Source organism: Hyalella azteca, unplaced genomic scaffold (genome assembly GCF_000764305.2).
Source record: "Hyalella azteca isolate HAZT.00-mixed unplaced genomic scaffold, Hazt_2.0.2 contig11169, whole genome shotgun sequence".
In the NCBI taxonomy this organism is placed as follows: domain Eukaryota; kingdom Metazoa; phylum Arthropoda; class Malacostraca; order Amphipoda; family Hyalellidae; genus Hyalella; species Hyalella azteca.
The window spans coordinates 13,243-32,973 of NW_025941177.1; the positions used below are offsets into that span (position 1 = coordinate 13,243).

The 19,731-nt window shown below is 34.9% G+C and overlaps 2 non-coding genes across 2 annotated transcripts; both read right to left on the reverse strand.

The window, feature by feature from the left end:
• Window positions 1-8,881: 8,881 nt before the first annotated feature.
• Trnaq-cug lies at window positions 8,882-8,956 on the reverse strand. Its single transcript has one exon. It is a non-coding gene; the product is annotated as a tRNA-Gln (tRNA).
• Window positions 8,957-11,881: 2,925 nt separating this feature from the next.
• Window positions 11,882-11,960, reverse strand: Trnan-auu. The gene is given in 2 exon segments: window positions 11,882-11,918; window positions 11,922-11,960. It is a non-coding gene; the product is annotated as a tRNA-Asn (tRNA).
• Between the last annotated feature and the right edge of the window lie 7,771 nt (window positions 11,961-19,731).

Consider the following 19,731-nt stretch of genomic DNA (forward strand, 5'->3'; position numbering starts at 1 on the left):
TCAATCGCAGCCAAGTCAAAATTAACCTAACTTTGTGATGAATATTGATGATGAGATGAATATTTTCATATTCGATTATTAACAAATATTTAATAATCATGCATTACAATATTCATACTATTATTAATATTTATTTGGTACTGTTATAAGTAAATATTATTACTATTTTTATAAATATAAATATATATGAAAGTTTTTTGTAAATAAATAGTATTTATATTTTTACTACGTACTATTATATAAATGTTTTGAAATATAATTTAGTATATTTTTCGATTAAATTTTGCTGTCATACACAAGATGATCTAAAATCGAAGATAATCTAAGATGATATAAAAACAACGATTTTGAACTGATGTCCAACGCCACCCAAATGATCTAAGCAGATTAAGTTAAATTAAAATCGTCTTTGAATATTAATACACAAATTTTTAGCTGATTGAACTTTTTCAATGCAAATAATTCAAGACTTCCTTTGCTACTTTGCAGTTTAATTTGCTGGTGTGAAACGAGACTCTGAATCTTAAAGTGCTACTCAATCACAAATAATATGGGAAGCTCTGTGACCGAGCAAATGGTATCTTTCAGAGGTCTAGGGGAGCAATGTTTCAACATCGAGCTAAATACAAGTTTTTCATAACATTTTATCTATTTCAAATGCTGCTCTAATCCACCCCAGTAAATAACCATAATTTTAAAAGCAGATTTTAGACGTCAGTAATCATTGTACAAATAAGGATCTAATTTGCAGTTAAATATGCTTTTCGCTGCTAATTGCTCGGTAGCGAAACTCCAAGAGAGGTCCCTACTTGAACGTTTTTTATGTGATTGTTAGAGAAAACGTAACTATCTATGGGAGACAATAATAAAGACAATAGCAAATAAAAAGCAGCAGAATTAAATTTTCAACATTTTTGACCACAAATTACACAAAATATCGTCGGAAACGCTAGTATTTTATTTATTATGATCATTATTAATTTGAAAATTTACATAAAATCTGTTACAAAATTTCAAACAATGTCTAAAAATCATTATTACATACAAGAAGCTATAAAATACACTGTCACTTTTACTGCAGTTGATAGAGAAAATATAAGGTCATGAATTAAAAACACATGCTGAAAAGAATGTTTACATAAATAGATTTTTTTGAACCCTGCTTCTCTGAATCAGCACAAATTCAGTTTAAATATCTTCTCAATGAACTTACCTAGGTATTTCTGTGAGGCGTCTGACCCTCTCCATAGTGTTGTCAGCCTGGGTAGGAACGAGTGGTGGTACATCCTTGCAATGTATCGTTGGCGTGCGGTACCAAACTGTCCAAGGTGTACCACCAGGACTAACTCGCTGGTACTCATCCCGCCCGCTGCTACTTGTACTCAAAAAGCTGTCGACGCGAGATTGCTTAGGCATAGGTCTAGGGACGCCAGGCGAAGAGGTTACAGCCTCGTCAAGAACTCGAAAATCATTCTGGGTGCCGTTGTTGTCAGTGCCTGTGATGAGAGTGGCAGTTGTGTTGCATTCTGTAGTGCCTATCAGATCACTGGAACCGGTATCGAGCTTTGTATAATCGCCTTTTGATGAACAAGTTTTTTTCAACTTGTGGTGCAGGGGCGTTGGATTGACTTCAGCATCAGAGTTGGAGTCGGAGTTACTTGGGAATGAATGTTGCGGAGTATGAAAGGCTGTTTGGTTTGGAGTGTCATCAACGGTAACGTGAGGACTTCTAGAAGGACTCGCAATTTTTAGGGAGGACGTAGAATTGCTGTCAGATGAGGTCGAGGGAGGCGAAGCAGACGAAATTGTTTCTTCACCTCGGATTGGCTGCCAATGTATCAGACGACTTGCTCGTCTGGTGCTAGCGGGTTCTCTACTTAAAGTATTTGGGTTGGAAGAATCACCGCTACTTTTGGAAGACAATGCATGGAATTTACCCTCAATCAACTTAGCTGGATTGAATTCAGGAATAAAATATTCGCCGGATTTTTCTTTCAACACCGCTCTCTTCTCGGAAACAATTTTTGGACTAGGACTCAAATTTTTTAGAGCGACTTCAGGTTCAGCTTCGAAACTTGAAAATTTATTATTTATTCTACCGTCATTGAGAGAGGTCAGACCCCATGGATCTGGCTCATACGGACTCTTGATTGAAGGAAAGCAAGAAGCACTTCTTTCCGACTCCTGTTCGACATTATCCTTAGCACATGCGGCAATAACTTCAACCTCATTTTTGGAGCCTCGTTGGTTCCATTTTCTTTCTTGGCAACAGTTTTCAGTATCACAGAGGCGCTTGCTAACAGATAGTTTTCCCGTCTTCGTGTCCACGAGTTCAATTGAATCTTGGAATCTAGGAGCAGTTTCTTTCGGTCCGACAGTTTTGGATTTTTTCCTGATCCGTGGACGAACAGCCTTAGGGCGAGTGTGCGTACTTAGGCCTCCATCACGGCCCTCAGCAGATTTGTTACTACATAATAAAGGCTGCTGATTTTCATCCCCCGAATCTCGGCACGAACTTCCCTCGGCAATGCCTTGTGGCAAGAGGGAAGTCGAGGGTGAGGGAGAGTTTAACTCTCCTAACCAATTCCACGCACTCATGGCGTCGCGCTTAATTCAATTTGTCATCAAAATTTGAATCCAAAAGCCAATGCGTCAGCCTCTCTTAGCCGCATTTAAATTGAAGTGAAACTGAAGAAATTTTATTCGGCTTCTCGTTGCTGAATAATATTAGCATAAGATTCTCAGAGAGCCTTTCAAGTAATAACTCTAGCAATTATGGTTTGAGAAGCCATTGCTTTTCTACGAAGGATCAACAGAATTGATGTTCAGTTGACAAATTTTTCACAATCGTATAGCCACACAAGCACGAAATTTTACTAAATTCTATGCACAGAAACCATCACCATCTGATTGCTAATCTGAATGATCAAATTCAAACACACAAAACAAGCTTCCGTTCCACTCGATACTTCACTTATTGATCAAAAATTAGGCACTGAGGAACTAAGTCCGATTAACGGCATTGCTGAAAAACTTAAGTCAAACTTGAATATACGGCACGAGTTCAAAAGGTAAAAAATCTTATCGTTATCAATAGGCAGAATAAATAAAGTTATTCACTACACAAGATGAATTACTACCAAGTATTGGTCGTGATTGGTATTTCTTAATTAAATCTCAAAAATGTCTATACCTGATCATCTAAGCTACTGAGCATATATTTACCTGCCAGAAAAAATCAGAATAAATCAATTATTATCAATATGGTTCCTCAAAAAATTTCAGTATTCAGTCGGAACCCTGCAACAGACCGGCAAAAATTAGTGCAACAGGCCGGCTCTTCTGATAACAAAAATCGTAACAGGTCTGCAATACAAGTAACAAACGTTATCACTTTATGCTTTTAATATCCCTTTCAAAGTTAAATTATTTCGATGATATTTTTAAAGCTGTTTGGGTTAATTTCAAATGCCAAAAAAACGTCCAATCATAATTTCAAGCACATTTGGAATCATATTTCTCTCACTGCCGTGGACCTGAACCCTCCCGTTAGGTATGCCCGCATTAATCAGAACCATGACATGCCTTATGAGTTATTTCCCTTGCCTTTCAACGCCAATCCCAATGAACTCGGTTCTTTGAGACGAATTATGGCATTCAAATGAAGTCATTAGGCAGGATAGCAGACACGTTCGTTGCCACTGATCTCATTTTCAGTTGCTAACGATGACACGACGGAGTGAGAAAAAAAATGAACTGGAATGAATGGACAGATAAAGGTCATGACAAATGAAGGACATGCTAACGAAAACCTAATTGACATTTTTTATCTGAATAAATTAGTCGAAGTCGAGGTTTCGAAGTTTTCCACGTCCGTATGAAAGAGCAGTCCATAGTAAGTGAGAAAATATATTATCGAGCAGAAGATTGCGATGAGCAATTATTTATAATTTGAATTAAATTTTATGGTTAAATTTTGTTCGAAACTGAAATACGTTTTGGTAATAAAATATGCACCAATAGTGAGAATGATTTTATAGAGAGCATGTGATAGTTAATTTGTAACTCGAACAGTGCAACGGCTGCCAAGAAGAAAGAAGCTACCGCAAGATTTTAATGGATAAGTATGAAATTGACGGCATATTGGATGTCCCGATAAAACTATAGACAGGAAATTGACGATATCGTTCCTGAAATAGAAAGCCTGCAAGAGGATATCGAGTGAACAAAAATATAGGGAATTTCCATTACCAGAATATTAGTATTCATTTGGGACATTAAAGTTCCGCAGTGCTAACAATTGATTTAGAATGCAAATACGCATTCCCAATCAAACTCTGACAATTGAATCAATATTGCAAAGGAAAAATTCGAAATTAACTTCATTGATGTATGCAGCACGAAATAGTATTATTAATTATTTGGGTCATGAATACAATTTTTTCATGAATAATTTTGAATTACTGGGAATACTTGAAAAAACTTTTCATTCATCACCAAAAATCATCCGGTAATCAGTTAAATACGCAACAAACAGAGTAAATCGATGGAAAAATTGCGTTGAAGGCAAAAACAACGATAATAAATTGCCAGGCAGGCAGGCAAAGATGTTATTTCGGTATAATTAAGCATAGAAATAAAAGTTGCGGAATATAAGCAAAAAATTAGAAAGTACGTAGAGATTATGATGCATGACGTAATAAATAATCGATTAAAATAATAGTAATGCAAAGGAAAGCAATTATACGGATAAAAAATACATGCTGCTACCATAAATCAAAAATGTTTTATTTGTTGAGCGGAGAAGCACATGGTTTTGGGTTGGTATATAGCTAGTTTTAAGTAATAAAGGATAGTTCCTTCGGGCAATAATGAGATTTTTCCATAATAGCGAAATCATGACAAGATTACATTTATGTCGTCGATGATTTTAATTATACTTAGCGGATTTTCTTTTGGAGCAAATTAACATTTTGTAGTGTCTTATAAGAGTGATTAATTATTGCATTGTTTGGGATGACTATGAAAGCAACTTTTGTGTGCATGGTGCAATAGTGACAAATCATAAAGTTTACAGAATAACAGTGTGCAGAATAAGTATACAGAATATCAAAGAGCAGAAAATCAGAGTGAATTTTAGTGTGCAGAATATCAGTGTGCAGAATGACTGTGCAGAATAACAGTGTGCAGAATTTTAGTGTGCAGAATTTTAGTGTGCAAAATTTTAGTGTTCAGAATGACAGTGTGCAGAATGACAGTGTGCAGAATGACAGTGTGCAGAATGACAGTGTGCAGAATTTTAGTGTGCAGAATGACAGTGTGCAGAGTGGTGTTGCCTCCCTGAAGGGACACGCCTCCCTGCAAAAAGAGAACACTCATCTTAGAACAGCTACAAAACGCAAACAATTAATTGATGAGAGTCGAAAAAAATCAAGAGCATAATTTTAACAGAAAAACTCAAGTTAAAATAATTATAATGAACTACTCAAAATAATCGTTGGTATGATCTAATGGGATAAAAAATAAAAGACGTAATAATTTTAAAATGTCAATTCAGCAGACTACTACATTACACTGAACCTACTACGGAACCATACTATACGCCACTAAATGAAGCTTGAAAGGGAAGTCAAGAAGAAAGATTTAGCAGATGCTTCAGTTGTACGACGCTATCTAGTACATAATAGAATTAATTACTCAACTAGTTATTCATTAGCACGAATTACTACAGAACTGCTAATCTTGCGCGGGTTAACAAGAAAAACTTTATTGCGATAACTTCGACAGGATGCAAGAACGATTTAAATTATGGAAATTGAATAAAATCTTCATTTATCCAGGATAGTGAGACTACCGTGCCAGTAACAAGAATGCTTCTGGTACCTGGAAGCTGATCATGTTATGTTCGGAAAATATTGTGATACTTTCCTTATCAATCACAATAAAATCCTAATCAATTTAAGCCATTTCATTGTGAACCCAATGAAAAGTCCGGCGACGAGCATTAAGCTATGTGATAATGAAGGCTGATGGCATGCTTTGACATCTTAATTTCCTTCTCAGTCCGCATCTTCTCCCGCTGAAAGCACGGAATAAAGAACTGAACTGTTAGCTGATGTGAATGCAGAACAAATTTTCTTTGTATGTTGAACAGAATTATGATTTTCAGCTTGCTGAAAGACGTAACATCATTGAATTGTCAACACCTGATGAATTTTGAGATTTTCGTGCGTGCTTCTTCGGAGTTCAGACAAAATTCATCTAAAAATTCGACATAAAGAAAAAACGAGCAGATGACAACAATTTTCTAAAATTCATTTCCATTTAAGCTCAAAAACACCGTTTGTGAAGAATGTACTAACGAATAACATCAACTTTTGACAATAAAGTCGCTAGTCTCGGCAAAATTTGTTTCAGAACATTAATGAAAGTTGATTTTTGCAGATTTTGGATTAGAATATTTATGGAACTTGATCATTTTAGTCTTCAGATTTGCTGCTAATATTGCTACGCAATTTTTCAGCTTTTTCTCAGAGATTTTTATTATTAAAATGAGACTCAAAATCTTCGAAGCGAAACAAACCCACTGGTTGCTTAGCAGCCCTCAGCAGCACCGAGTAAAAAAATGGCAAAAAGACCGGAAATTGAAATACGCCTTAATTAAGTAATAATAATTAAGCAATAAAACCACGGCAATACTGGTCACTGAAAACACCGCCGCATGGATATATCAGCTGTGACTTAAATGAAGCTTTAAAAATTATTTATCAATCATTTTTTACGAATTAGAACAAATATAGTCAGTCAGATCAATATAAGATAATTCTGCAATATACAAGAACGAAGCACAACCACATGTCACTCTATATTCACCAAACCAAAACTGAAGTGTGCAGAATGACAGTGTGCAGAATTTTAGTGTGCAGAATGACAGTGTGCAGAGTGGTGTTGCCTCCCTGAAGGGACACGCCTCCCTGCAAAAAGAGAACACTCATCTTAGAACAGCTACAAAACGCAAACAATTAATTGATGAGAGTCGAAAAAAATCAAGAGCATAATTTTAACAGAAAAACTCAAATTAAAATAATTTTACTCAAAAAAATAATCTACTAAAAATATAGTTGGTATGGTCTAATGGGATAAAAAATAAAAGACGTAATAATTTTAAAATGTCAATTCAGGAGACTATTAAACTACACAGAACCTACTACGGAACCATACTATACGCCACTAAATGAAGCTTGAAAGGGAAGTCAAGAAGAAAGATTTAGCAGAAGCTTCAGTTGTACGACGCTATCTAGTACATAATAGAATTAATTACTCAACTAGTTATTCATTAGCACGAATTACTACAGAACTGCTAATCTTGCGCGGGTTAACAAGAAAAACTTTATTGCGATAACTTCGACAGGATGCAAGAACGATTTAAATTATGGAAATTGAATAAAATCTTAATTTATCCAGGATAGTGAGACTACCGTGCCAGTAACAAGAATGCTTCTGGTACCTGGAAGCTGATCATGTTATGTTCGGAAAATATTGTGATACTTTCCTTTTCAATCACAATAAAATCCTAATCAATTTAAGCCATTTCATTGTGAACCCAAGGATAAGTCCAGCGACGAGCATTAAGCTATGTGATAATGAAGGCTGATGGCATGCTTTGACATCTTAATTTCCTTCTCAGTCCGCATCTTCTCCCGCTGAAAGCACGGAATAAAGAACTGAACTGTTAGCTGATGTGAATGCAGAACAAATTTTCTTTGTATGTTTAACAGAATTATGATTTTCAGCTTGCTGAAAGACGTAACATCATTGAATTGTCAACACCTGATGAATTTTGAGATTTTCGTGCGTGCTTCTTCGGAGTTCAGACAAAATTCATCTAAAAATTCGACATAAAGAAAAAACGAGCAGATGACAACAATTTTCTAAAATTCATTTCCATTTAAGCTCAAAAACACCGTTTGTGAAGAATGTACTAACGAATAACATCAACTTTTGACAATAAAGTCGCTAGTCTCGGCAAAATTTGTTTCAGAACATTAATGAAAGTTGATTTTTGCAGATTTTGGATTAGAATATTTATGGAACTTGATCATTTTAGTCTTCAGATTTGCTGCTAATATTGCTACGCAATTTTTCAGCTTTTTCTCAGAGATTTTTATTATTAAAATGAGACTCAAAATCTTCGAAGCGAAACAAACCCACTGGTTGCTTAGCAGCCCTCAGCAGCACCGAGTAAAAAAATGGCAAAAAGACCGAAAATTGAAATACGCCTTAATTAAGTAATAATAATTAAGCAATAAAACCACGGCAATACTGGTCACTGAAAACACCGCCGCATGGATATATCAGCTGTGACTTAAATGAAGCTTTAAAAATTATTTATCAATCATTTTTTACGAATTAGAACAAATATAGTCAGTCAGATCAATATAAGATAATTCTGCAATATACAAGAACGAAGCACAACCACATGTCACTCTATATTCACCAAACCAAAACTGAGAAATAATAATAATAACGGTGAATAATTTTATGCATATCAAACCGATAATAAAATGATTTACCATAGAACCATTAACCATTCAAAGAAACAAACATTAATGAATACTGAACTTCTGAAATGTGCTACCCGAAAACTTGTTTTAGTCGAGTATTTTTTTATACTTTTTTCTCAACATATCAACATTGAAATAGTCCTGACATTTCACTTCTTTTATTAAAAACTCAGAATTATTGAAACCACCAAATTCCTGTGCGATTCTTTGACAATGCGTCAAAATACATGAGCCTAGTCATGAGTGGAATTTAATAAAATATTTTAAATAAAGCGTAGTCAAAAATACTTTTGAATTACTTAAGTAAAAAAATAACTTTAGCCTGTGCAAGGTTCGAACTTGCGACCTCCAGCTGTTCAGGGGCTGGTGCTCTACCACTGAGCTAACAGGCAGTAATTCCATACTAATATTTCCAGCTATGAATATGCCTATTTTCCGAATGTTTAAAATGCCCCCAAAAAAATTATTCGCGCAAAACTTAGAGCAAACCGATAAAAATTTACTAAATAAAAACACCTTAAATAAATGCTGAACTAAATGATGGCCATGAAATAATTTACCATACTGAATAGAACACATCATTAGCATAAATCAATGAATAAAAACTAAAAATTTAGTCTCTAATTTCAGTAATTTCTGGATAATTTGTAGCTTGACGTCACAGAACAAGGAGCAGAAAGCTGCTCAATGGGCGGCGGCATTCCATGACCATCGATCCTGATTGTGCCAAACTGCCTCGTGCGCGCGGTTAAGCGCTGAGGTCGTTAGCGTTGCCCTACAGATGACACTAGAACACTAGTAATAGTTACAGGTGAGTGATAATTAATACAGTTGACTGTTAGTGCATGCGTTCCTGTCATGTGTAGTCGGCAGCGTAATTATGTTTTGATAAATTATTTAATCAACTTTAACGTCATACCAAAAATTACTAAAAAAATCTCTTATCATCAAGGTCGTGAAAAAATATACATTTCTTAAGGCTTGAGATTATGAAAACAATGCACAAGCAGAGTTTTTTTACATTTCTGAAGGCATGAGATTATGAAAATAATGCACAATCAGAGTAGACTTTGCATAAATGCCGATCTGTTAAAGTCCGTTTAACCAAGAGTTTTAAAAATTTAGCTACAGAAAACTTTTCAAGTGCTCAGGGTTCAAAGGAATAACTCCTCGTAATATAGCAAGAGAGTTTTATAATATTGCTGCAGTAAGCCAAAACATAAAATGCTTCAGTCTTCAGTCTAACAAATTGCGAGGAGTTTATTGGAACGCCAGCTGCACTGAACGAAGAGACGCAGGCTGTCTGTAACATACGCATTGGCGGCAAGGAAAAAAAATTTCGCATTGCTCTAAATTTTGAGGAATAACATCTAGCGGTATTGCGGAATCCACCAGTCGAGAAATGTCAGATAATAAGTCATTTATAGCTTTATAATATAAACAAAAGAATATTCTGTATGGTAAGCACGATAACTAACGAGTCTACGTTAAGGAATAATAACAGTAGAAATATCTACTTCTAGAATTTTATTCAACGCATTACTTGCATATTTCCCGCAACAGTCTGTCAAATAGACTAAAAACAAAATAAAATAAAAATTTCATGACGTAATGGTGCAAGTTTCACCAAATACCGGGTAAAGTACGCTATAAATCTAAATTATATAAAACGTTTGGTCTCACACATTTTGATAAAATGTGTTACTTTTGACTAGAATCAAACGTCTAATTATAATAAATATACGTATATATCGTTACTGTTAAACGTTATATTTTAGTTGAATGATATCATTAATTGCGTATATAGAAGCAGTAGCATCTGTAATTATTTTCAGATGCCTCACAAATATTGAAAATTCAGAAATTAATTTTACGATGAACATTTTTTTTTATTTAGAAACACAAGCATAAAATGCAAGCCATTTGCAGCCATATCGTTACTATTGAAAATAATAATTCATGTGAATTGCACGAATTTATATAAGATGTCTCGTATATGAATCTTACAAAAACTAGAGATTATTTAGTCTTTTTTTCGCTAGAAACGAAAAAGGTGAAGAAAGCAAATGGGAGTTTGTGAAGAAATGAGCGTATGTTGCTTTTCATTCGACCGAGCTCAGGCCTTCAGTAAAACACATGCCATCGGCCAAAAGCACTCGTGGCGAAAAGTAAAGTAAATTTGGGTACTGAAATCCGTAGAATTTTGGCAAGGCAGCACATATAGGTAGTTGTTAATTAAATATTCTATCTGAACTCATTGATCGCTAGACGAAAAAGATTAATCCGAAAATCGCATCAGTGAAAGAATTTAAAGGAGTAAATACAATTTTTTCGAGTTACCACATTTTAAATTAGATTATAATGACCTGATACTTGCCTTCTACTGAGCTGATGACGATTGAACGGCGCAAGTGCTTTTAAACTGGAAAACGAACAGAAAATGTGCTCTTGAAAGTGGATATATTTGTGAATGAAATAGTAAAAAAAATTCTAATTTTTCGTTTATAACCGCCTTTACAAACAAATTAAAGGCCGAGACTTGTCAAATAGGAAAATGAAAATTTAGTAATGTTAGCGTCAAAATATACAGATATTTTCCAGAGTTTCTAGGAGCGGACAAAAATTCCTCAACGCCCACGATCGCGGCATTTAATGACAAAAATGTCGAGACTCTTGACGCTGAAATGTCAGGCATTTTATTTTAAATGCTTTAGCTCGTCATCAATAACAGTCTGAACTTTTAAAAAAAATAAAGCAAGAAAACTGGCAGGAATATTCAAATTCATTTGACGGTGACATGTGCAAGGCGGAAATTTTGACATTGCATTTAATTGGAAATCTAAACGGGTTTTAAGGCAGAATATTGGTCTGTAGGACAAATTAAAGAAAAAATATAACTCAGTACTCACTGCAGTGAGTGACTGAGAGCGCATTTTCTCGTCGACGAAAACTTGAGGTCACGGACGGACGGACAGACAGACGGACAGACAGACAGACAGACGGACATGGCGAGCACAATAGTGCATTTTTTCCATAAATTGAGAAAATGTCGCTAAAAATATTCGCTAGAGCAGTGAAGGCTGGATCTTTTATAATGGTCTAAAGACGTAGCTTGGCTTTAGCTAAATATTTTTATTTCTTTTCCATTAAATGCTGTCACCTAATAGGAAGGAACAGCAAGGATCGATTCTCGGTATATCTAAATTAAATAATCATTTATCTAAAAACTTTATCCAAATATTTTGAAAAAAGGAGTAAATACATATCTATTAAATATTTTTTTAAAAATGTATCAAAACTAAAAGAAAGAGAAAACTTTAGCCTGTGCAAGGTTCGAACTTGCGACCTCCAGCTGTCCAATAAGCTACTGGTGCTCTACCACTGAGCTAACAGGCATTAATTCCAGATTAATTCTTCCAGCTATACGAAGATTGGTATTAAACGTTTCATCAGTAATGCTGCGAGTATCGCAACACAATTTACAAGCAATTTAATTAAAAAAAGTATGGATAAACTTAACTCTGAATCTTGCATGTTGAAAGTACCTCTCTCTCTCTGAAAAAAATTCACATTCAACTTATCGGCATGTTGATCACAAATATAATAACTGTATTCGTCTTTGATAAAAATCTGAAAGAAGTGGATATGAATTTTGTAAAAATCCAATAGCGTATTTACAAAAAAAATCACTATAAAAAAGTAATTNTTGAAAGGCCGTCAATGATTATCTGATGAACTTACGATCTCTTAACTTTTTTTGAAAGTATAGGCCATGCCCTCTATGAGGCGGCGACCTACCCTGACCATCGATCCTGCTTGCCCCAAACTGCCTCGAACGTGCACCTCTGCGCTGAGGTTGTTAGAGGCTACCTATGCGTTACATTATTTGCAGTTATGTGTGAACGCAAGGGTGCTTTACTATACTGGTATTTATTAGGTCACCCAAATCAAATCAGTATTAATCACCTAAATTACTCGTATTTATTATATCACCCAAATCAGCTTGAAACACAAGATCGTTTTCTGATGCCGTACCAAATCTAAGATGCAGCAAACTTTGCTTGATTTTACATGTATCTAACACTCACTTAGCTCCCTGACTTTAATTTGTCCTAACTTTAATTTGTACTAGGAGGCACAAAACTCCTATAAACTTTGTAGTTCAACTCGAGCAAGCTACAGGTTGTCAATACGTTTTGATCAGAATCTGAACAACCTAATTTCTTAATGATTGATGAACCACCTAATTTCTTGATTTCTTCTTCCAGAAAATTAAGATTGGCCGCAAAAACAAAAATGAAGGGAAAATTTCCTAAAGTATACAAGTCCTGAAAACATTAACGACTCAGAAAAAATATCTTGGCTGCAGTTAACGAGGAAAAGTTGATTATCTGTCTCATGGTTCATGATCAATCACTCCTATAATTAGGAGTGATTGACCTACGATTGAATCACTCCTATAATTAGAAGTGATTAATTTCGAAACGAAGAAATTTGAAAGGAATGGAGAGAGTCGTTTGTGCTATCAAATGTCATCAGAATGGTTAGAAGAAAATTGTATCCATGGTACCATAGATATCTTTTACCCGAGTCTGGATATTTGTATTAAGTAATGGACACATAAAAATCGACGTTTTCAAGTGCCTGAAGAAAATCATTAACCCACATGGTAGAGCTTCTAGGCTCGTCACTTAGTTGACTTTGAAAACGTAGGTAATAAGAAGTAATGATCTTTGAAAACCATAGCACGAGAAGAAAGTAGAGAAGCAGGATAAATAATAACATCGAGTGTACAACAGAAATTCAAAATTTAAATCAATATTCGCAAATAGGAATTTTTTAAGTTTCAAATTATCTCAGGACAACAAATTCGGAACTGTTGTCGCGCAAGCAAATTTTTAGGAGAAAAGTTCCAAAAATGGCGTCCATAAAAATGTAAAAGATGTAACACTCTCCTTCCATTCATTTAAACTTGCTAGAACAGGCTATTTACCGTCCACACTCGCAGAAAGTAAACTAAATATTTGGAGCAAAATCCCAAGACTTTTTACATCCGCTTATAATGAAGGATGTATAGTAGGGGCTTTAGAGACGCTATAAAATTCAGCCTACACGATCGTAACGTCTCCCGTAGTTACCGATAGATATCACATAAAAACTACATTGACAATTTGGATGGCTAAACCGCTTCGTCAACAAGTCTAGAACGTATAACCGTAATAATTAATTGAAAAGCTGCCAGTTATTGAACCCATGAGAAAGAAAACGCGTGGTAACTATAAAATGAATGATAAGTTTATAGGCCTTACTCATATAAATATTTTGCTTGCATAAATACTTACAATGCTTTTAGTGAATTTATATGCAATTCAGGAATTCGTCCTGTGCAATCCCGTGAAATGCAGTCACAAAGATGAGATTTACAATGACACGAGTCACGAGATGACCCTCGGTAAAACAGACCCTCGAAAATTCCGTGCCATCGACATTGTCTCATTGTCTATATCATACAGTAATAAATCTAAATAAACACGCAATGAAGACTAGGCCAATCCACGTAAAAAAACCTGGAGCAACAGACACACAGAGAATTCAAATGGAGCTTCTGGCCAAACATGCCAAAAATCCATAATCTGAATGTGCGCAAAACATTCTCGGTTCTCGATATTTGCGGCCTGGAGAATGATTTATAGCCGCCATCTTCAGATTGGTTTATGGCCTTCACATAACAAGACAAGATGAAAATATTTCCGGAAGAAGCGATTCTAAGGCCCATTTACGTCTCCTGAAAGCTCAAGTCCTGAGGGGAGATCAGGAAGAACAATCCTGAGTGTTCCAGCGTTGCCAACCAAATATATAAGCGAGCATCTCTAGCAATTCAATTCGACAATATATCATGCCCACACTTCTGGTTTTTTAAGATAACAGGATGCATATAGAGCAGAAAATTTAACAAAAACTGGCAAATTTTTTTAGCTATGAGCAATCAAGAAGTTAATTAAATATAATTACGATTAGGCTATGTTAGGAAGCCATACTAACAACATCAATGGAGGTATGCGATTGAAATATGTAACCCGTTTAAATGCAATGCGACTATAAATGTAAAGTATCGTTAGGACATAGATTCTTTAAATAAGCACACAACATTTATATAAAAGAATTTCAACATAAGAACAAAGATCGCACGGGTATGAGACCGCATCAACCGCTGGGAACAATTGAGCCCAATACACTGTTAGAAAAATTACCGTTTACGGTATTACCGGCGTTTCAGTGGCCGATCAGCACGTGAAAAGAAACACCTTGTCGCCGTTTCTATTCTAATTTAACACTAGAAATCCGTAAAACATCTGATTAAAACGACGAAACAGTTTATTTTCACGGGGCGACCGGCCACTAGAACGCCGGTGGGACCGTTTTTTCACCGTTTTTTCTAACAGTGTACTGTCGATTCAAAATCTTGGATGCTAACCATGAACAAAATTGCTGAAGTTTTCTTAATGGTAATTGAAGGCAAACCGAAGGAGTGAATCGATAATAGAATCTTTGAAACTCTCATTGGAGTGGGCATCGTGAACTTGATCAAGATTCCAGCACAGCCCAACGAGTTTGTCTGGTTCGTTGAAACAACGTATAATCAACGTTATTTCAACATCAGATGCCATTATGCGAATTAGTATCACGCGATCACCAGATGTCGAGGTTATTAAACCTGGCAGTAAACACGGTAGGTGTCGGGATGTGCGAGGTATATAACCATTTGCTTTTGTGTCGTCATTCCAAATTCAATATAATACAATTTAATCATACGTGAATTTTTCAAAAAATTCCTATGATAATATGTTGTATGAAATGAGGCTGAGAATACGTGTTTCACACTTGGTTAAACAAATCTGGTTTACTTAAGATTCAAGTTCCACGTTCAAAAATGAGCCTTGAAATTAAAATAAATGCAGTGCTTAAAAACAAACAATTGAATTTATATTCAGTAGAAACATTATTTACCGATTTATAAGGTAATGATTTTGAACTGAAGTCCAATTTTCATCACAAGCAATTTCGTGTCGCTGAAAAAAAATTGCTGAACAGAAAATATTCTCGTGTAAAACTTTATGAGTAAATCGTGTACAATATAAATTAACTATACTGAAAATAGGGGGAGGGGAATGTTAAGTATTGAAATATTTTCACCCCGATATCGAGTATGCAGAACAATGAGAACCAGACGATATTCTTCTATCTGTCACACTAGCCTTGCCGTGTCAGATAGCTGATAAAATACTCAATGGTCATAGAAATAGTGTTCTTAGACTAAAAAAAATTTCGTTCTATTTAATAAATTTAGGGTTCATGTTACAATGAAATTCGAAATCTTATTCAAATTACGAAACCGGAATTATAGTGAAGTTCTATGATGAAGTACTGTTGAATAGTGCATCATCATTTGAACATTACTTCAATTAGTAAATTATGATTGGAATTTATGATTGATCAACGCTGGGTTGAACTGCTAATATAGAGAATAAACTTAAAATTCCATACCAATTCTAAAACTGAAGAAAACGGAGTTTGTTGGTTACGTAAGAGTAAGGTTTCAAACATAAGTTTTCAATATTTGAGCACTAACAAAGAAAGACATTGAATACAATCCCGTGAATAAATTTTTATAATTTTTTAGTAATCTTAAACTATTCACACGACAACAAGATCATCATGTGAATCTTCATAGTTGGTGAACGAGATATTGTGGCTTCCTTCCATGACCATCGATCCTGATTGTCCCAAACTACCTCGTACGTGCACCTCTGCGCTGAGGTCGTTAGAGTCTCCCTATGGACAATATTCGTACCACTTAAGTACAAACTAAGGCGTGTACCAGTGTACGAATTGGTACCAGTGTGCACAGTCGTACATGTTGTTAGTACCAGTGTACTAATTGGTACCAGTGTGCACAGTCGTACATGTTGTTAGTACCAGTGTACGAATTGGTACCAGTGTGCACAGTCGTACATGTTAGTACCAGTGTACGAATTGGTACCAGTGTGCACATTCGTACATGTTGTTAGCGAACAAATGAGTGAGTATTAGAATTAATACGTAGCATCATCTACCCTTCCTGGCATCCCTCTGAGTTTTAAACAGAAAACTTGACTCATAAACTTTCCAAAATACTCAAGCGCATTGAATATTTTTAATGAATGCGCAGAAAATTCCCCTATATAAAAAAATGCAATAAATTTTAAGGTCTATCAACTTTCAGTAGAGATACTTCTAAAGCACTATCATTTTAGCGGAGCGAAGCACTATCATTCAATGCTGCTGCATATCGAAATGATATAGACCATTAATCATACTCTAAACTCAAGAAAACAGAAAAAAACTTCAATGGAACATCGTCTTGTTGTCTATACCATCAATCACTGGCACTCATAAACAAAGTTATTTAGTAATCATATTTTAGCGGAAAAATTACTGTCACAGCATGGCAGTATTCCTGATACTTAAATGACTGAAAGGTGATCATGGGATCAAGATTTTAAAATTAACCACAAATACGAATAAGGTAGAGGAGTTTCTGACACAACATAATCAAAATCCACTTCAATCCAAAATGTTATTGCGCGCAAAACATTCTTCCCTCTCGACATTTGCGGCCCGAGGAATGATTTGCAACCGACACCTTCTGATTGGTCTCTACTAAATCAATGATGTAACTCAGATACTGTAGTAATGTAGTGCATGCATTAGTACATTAGAGTAAATCCTAATGCATGAAGAGCTCACAGGATAAATTAGCAAGCACAAGCATAAAATAGAAAGCATAAAATAGAATATGAATGAAAAATAATGAAAATGATAATTTATAAAAATAATAAATAGTCTCCGTCATATGCGTTCGCATTACTACTCAGAAGATTCTATGATTGGCATACTCTTCAAGACAAATTCACAATAAATAATAATTACTATTTCTTTTGTATATTAACAATAATTTCCATAATTATAGGGTTCATGAACAGCTCAAATGAATAAATAATATGCAGCTCATTTTAATTGGAATATGACGATGTCGCAGCACACGCCCCATGAAAATGTTTCAACGTATTGCGCTGTCATCTTCAATATCAGGATCGCCTCAGGGTTGATGTCGCAGGACTCGTAGGACTAGATAATATAATCAGGATCCTACACTGTTAGAAAAAACGGTGAAAAAACGGTCCCACTGGCATTCTAGTGGTCGGTCGCCCCGTGAAAATAAACTGTTTTGCCGTTTTTATCAGATGTTTACGAATTTCTAGTGTTAAATTAGAATTAAAACGGCGACACGGTGTTTCTTTTCACGTGCCGACCGGCCACTGAAACGCCGGTAATACCGTTAACGGTTATTTTTCTAACAGTGTAGAGTGAAGTTTCAGGATACCAGAAAGGAAGCAACCCCAGCAGATAATCAGAGGAAAAACTCTTTCTCGAAATAGCTCAGTACTTGCGATATATTTCGCAAATATGGACGAACCGTTTGTATCATATCCTGCATATCAATCTAATTCATTGCATTATGATCTGTAACCATTAGAAGTTTTTGATCAGATCTCATTAAAGAATACAATGAGCAATGATTCTATCGACGTTCTGAGCTCCGTATAGTGTTTTCCTCTTACGTGGCGTCTTCCATTCTAGAATAACGATTAATTTTTCTAGTACCATTTCAATTAATTACAAGATACGCGGTAAAAAAACTACTAATCTATTAAATTCACTTATCCTCCAATGGTGAGTTTTACGATATGATTGAATCATTATATTTTCGTGCCCACGTTTCCTTCAGCACCTGAAAAATGTTTTTTTTTTTTCAAAACTTGAAAACTTTTGAAAAGTTCGTTAGAACGTCAAGTGCGTATAGTTGTCAGGAGGCCACTTCATTCACTGCTATTTGCGTCCGAAAAGCCAGCATTAATTGCATTCATGGAGGATAAAATTTATTTTACCTAAAGACGGTATTACTTTGAAGAACAAATTAATAATTTGCATTGGTAATCTTATTTGCTTTCAGCGTGAAGTAAAAAGTGAGCAGCAACTCTACACGCAGACCTTGTGGATGAGCTCAAACAAGGACGCTTGTTCTTTTTAATTTCTTGCAACAATCGCTCTCCAATACAATTTTGAATGGACTTTTCATTGGATTGCAAAGCAAAGTTGGCAAAATAATAAGTTATTTTTCAAACATGTAAGATCAACATTTTTTTAGTACAGATGAAACTAAATGCTATGTGAATTCAAAAGCCACCGAATCGAGTTTGTTCAACTCGTATCATGAAACAATGATGACTCATTATTCTAAGTTAGATTAATAAAAGATTAATAGCATATCAAATGAAAATAAAATTTTTGCCGACCAAGAGAAATTTTTAAATAAAAAATTTAGTTTGGTTGTTCGAATTGAAAATATTATTTAGCGATTTGAATTGACAATAACTCAGCCAAATAAAAAGTGCCCAATTACAATCCTGCTTTGTTGAACAAGAAGAGATATCGAAAGTAAACTATTAAGGTAACTGCGTGGAAAACAAACCTGAGTGAACATTGTAATGAAGAAACAAATACTGAAATGACAACCTGAGTCCAAATAAATTGAAAATATCTTGAGTATTTCACAACCATGAACGATAATAGAAATATCAACTTACAAATAACCGCGTGTAAAATTTCCAGATTTTACTAAGCAACCAATTAATCGAATATGCGGCGGCCTTTATTCGAAACAATGAGTAATATTTGTTTAGAATATTTGTTTGAACATTGATTCAAGGAACGATAAAAAAGTTATGAAGACAATTCATTTTTGAGCGATACGTATCTGTACTCTACATCTTTCGGCTTTTATGATGTGTAACTTTGATTAAGCACAATAACATTAAAACATCCTTGCCAATCTATTTCTTATCTTCTTCGTTGGCTTCATTTGTTATGCTGGCTACATGAAAGTTATCGGTTCGGCGGTATTAAATATTTCACAAAATTTAATTAGTGATATCAAAGTGAAATATAACAAACCTTTCCAACAAGAAAATTCTCATTATAGTTAACTGAACTATCTTTGAAGTGACAATTCTAAATTAAAAACAGGCACGAGATAAAACAAAAAGCAGAATAACTTAATGGCCCT